This window comes from Arvicola amphibius, chromosome 2 (assembly GCF_903992535.2).
Source record: "Arvicola amphibius chromosome 2, mArvAmp1.2, whole genome shotgun sequence".
In the NCBI taxonomy this organism is placed as follows: Eukaryota; Metazoa; Chordata; class Mammalia; order Rodentia; family Cricetidae; genus Arvicola; species Arvicola amphibius.
Window position 1 is genome coordinate 110,222,715 of NC_052048.2, and position 3,766 is coordinate 110,226,480.

The window sequence follows — 3,766 nt, forward strand, 5'->3', positions numbered from 1 at the left end:
TCCTATTTTGTTCTTTGTTATATTTTCCTAAGAATATATTGGGATGTTTAGTATACTGTCACACCTGGCTGCACTAATTTTTGTATACAAAGCACAATATTTATTATTATTACTTTTGTTGTTGTTATTTATGTGTAGGAGTGCTTTGCTTGCACATATATACCACATGTGTCGTTTGTACCTGTGGAGGCAGGACTAGGTTATTGGATGCTCTGGGATTGGATTTACAGACTGTTGAAAGCTGCTTTGAGGGTGCTGAAGACTAAACCTATGTCCTCTTCAAAAGCAACAAATGCTCTTAACTGATAATCCAATTCTTCAACCCTCTAGTATCAAATTTTAAAAGAGATTTTGGTAACTTGAATTCTAAATATTTTATTTCTTTCTTATCATAATGTTTTTGCTTCTTGTTGATGTAATATTCTCAAATCAGCATCCATTAGATAGGAGCATCCAACTGGCTAGATAAGGGAGATGAGAAAGTTCCATTTTGTAGCTGAATAATAACTAATTTTCTTTAGTTTTCATTCAAATAATGGAATCAAAAGTACAACTTGAGTGAAATATAAAAAGAGTCCTATAGCTTTCTGTTCCTCCCTGTTTTAGAGACAGCTGCATATTTATTTGTAGTTCCAGCCTCTTTCCTGAGACAGGATGGTGAAGTTTGGAGTAAATGGATTTGCTTGTGTTGGACGCCTGGTTTCCCGGAATGCCTTCAATTATGGCAAAGTAGAAATTGTTGCCATCAATGACCCATTCATTGACCTTAACTACATGGTCTACATGTTCTAGTATGATTCTCTCCATAACAAGTTTAAAGGCACAGTTAAGGCTGAGAATGGGAAGCTTTTCATCAACAAGAAGGTGATCTTCCAGGAGCAAAATCCTGCTAACATCAAATGGGGTAATACTGGTGCTAAGTATGTTGTGGACTCTACTAGTGTCTTCACTACAATGTAGATGTCTGGGGACCTCTTGAAGAGTGGGGCCAAAAGGGTCATCACCTTTTCTCCTTCTGCAGATGCTTCCATGTTTGTGATGGGTGTGAACCATGAGAAGTATGACAATTCCCTCAAGATTTTCAGCAATGAAATGCTTCCTGCATCACCAATTGCTCAGCTACTCTGTCCAAGGGCATCTATGATGACTTTGGCATTGCAGAAGGACTCGTGACTATAGCCCATGCCATCATTGCCACCCAGAAGACTGTGGATTACCCCTCTGGGAAGTTGAGTCATGATGGCTGTGGGGCTTCCCAGAATGTCATCCCGGCATTGATTAATGCTTTCAAGGTTGTGGGCAAATTCATCCGAGAGCTGAAATGAAAGCTCATGGACAAGGCCTTTCATGTTCCTATACTCAATGTATTTGTTGTAGATCTGAATGCTGCCTAAAGAAAGCTACCAAGTATGAAGACATCAAGAAGTTGATGAAGCAGTCATCTGAGGACCCACTAAGGGGCATCCTGGGTTACACTGAGGAATAGGTTATCTCCTGTGATGTAGTGATGAGCTGCAGGCAGGCCAGTGTTTCATCCCTCCCAGCTTCCACATGGCTGGCTATACACCCAAAATAACAACACACAACTGTATTCATTTAAACACTGCCTGGCCCATTAGTTCCAGCCTCTTAGTGTCTAATTCTAACATCTTGATTAACCCAATTTTAGTAATCTGTGTAGCACCACAAGGGGTGGCTTACCGGGAAGATTCTAGTCTGCATCCATCCCAGAGAGGAGAGGCAGGGCAATTGCCCGAGGCATTTGCCTCACTCCCTTCTTCCCGGCATTCTGTTCTGTCTACTCTACCCACCTATGTTCTAACCTATCAGGCCAAGCAGTTTCTTTATTAATTAACCAATGAAGTCATCAGATAGATAGAAGACACACCTACATCACTGTGATTTTCACAGTGATGCTCACTCTTCCACCTTTGATGCTGGGATTAGCATTGCTCTTAAAGCTAACTTTGTAAAGCTCACTTCCTGGTATAACAATGAATTCAGCTACAGCAACAGGGTTGTGGACCTCATGGCCTGCATGGCCTCCAAAGAGTAAGAAACCCACCTTGTACCACCCATCCCAGCAAGGATACAGCACATGAGAGAGGCCTTCTGCTGCTGAGCAGTTCTTATGTTTAATAGTTTAATAGCTATCATTTGCTTGGGTGCTCTTTTATTTTTAATATATTCATGTGTTTCCATTCTGTGTGTGTGTGTGTGTGTGGTACACATGAAGGCATACATATGGAGAGCAGAAGCCTACTTGTAAGGCTGGGATATGCTGAGAATAGGGATAGTTCTGTCTCCTATCAGGTAAACTCATAAGCTCATACTTCAGATCATACGGGTTGCCTGAAACAGATTTAACACAAAACAATCTCTTGACTCTTAAAATTCCTTACTCTTAAATAAGATACAGTTGAATCTGATTTTCTTTTTCTCTCTCTCTCTCTTTTTCCATATTATTTATTTATTTATTTTGGTTTTTCAAGATAGGGTTTCTCTGTGTCACAGCCTTAGCTATAATGGGACAAGCTCTGTAAATCAGACTGATATTAAACTCTCAGAGATTTGCCTGCCTACCAAGTACTGGGATTAAAGGTATGTGCCATCACTGCCTGACTTTTCATATAATTTTGAAGAAAATATTCATTTGTTATAGAGGGAAGCAGGTATAATCTTTTTTACTTCCATTTATTACATACCAACTACAGTTTATTCTCTCCTCTCCACCTAGTCCCTCTCTTCCTATCTTCCATTCCCCAGATTCATTTCTCCTTCTTTCCCTTCAGAAAATGGTGGGGCTCCCAGAATATTAACCTAATATGGCATATCAAGTTATAATAAGAATAGGCACTTGACATCATATCAACTCTGGATGAAATAATCCAGTGGGAGGAAAAGGGTTTCAAAAGCAGGCAAAAGAGTCTCCTCTGCTCCCATAAGAACATCGAACTGTACAACCATAACATATGCAGAGGACCTAAAGCTGACCCATGCAGGCTTCCTGATTATTGGTTCAGTCTCTGTGAACACCAATGATACCTGCATAATTGATTTTGTGGGCATTTTTCTTATGTTGTCCCCACCTCTCTGGCTCCTACAATCTGTCCTCTCCCTCTTCTGCATGATTCCCTGAACTTCAACTAATATTTGGCTGTGGGTCTCTACATCTGTTCTCATAAATTGGTGGATGAAACCGCTCTGATGCTGATTATAATAGGCTCTGCTCTGTGAGTATAGCGGAGTATCATTAGGAACAATTTCATTGACATTTATTTATTTAATTAGCAAAAGTGTTTTATTAAGTAAGATTCAGCCATGATAAGATAAATATGAACAGATCACGCAAAGGAAGTTCTTAACTTCCAACCATTATCACCTGATAGTGCAGGACTCAGCCATCTATAAGTTTAACAGAGGCCTGAGTCTCAGTAGTTTACCCTGAAGCAATACTGGTTGCAGGAAAGGCCATGAACTAAGATTACCAGAGCACCACGCAAGAACAAACCATCCAAAAGAAATGACTTAAAATTTCATTTGCTGTAGATAGGACCACCTGCCAGCAGGCACTCACCAGGACACCCCTAAACAAATGTCAGCCAATCAGGGGTCCTGAACCTCAGAAACTCCTCACTCCCACCTTTACTACTATAAAAACCCAACTCTGACTGAGCTCAGGGCTCTCTGTTTATTCCAATACGTTGGGACATGCAGAGAGACAGAGTTTGCAAACTTGCATAAAACAAAGGCTCTTTGCTTTTAC

The 3,766-nt window shown here is 40.4% G+C and overlaps 1 pseudogene; it reads left to right on the forward strand.

Moving 5' to 3' along the window:
- The first annotated feature begins 654 nt into the window (after positions 1–654).
- Positions 655–2,056, forward strand: LOC119806315 (annotated as a pseudogene).
- The last annotated feature ends 1,710 nt before the right edge of the window (positions 2,057–3,766 follow it).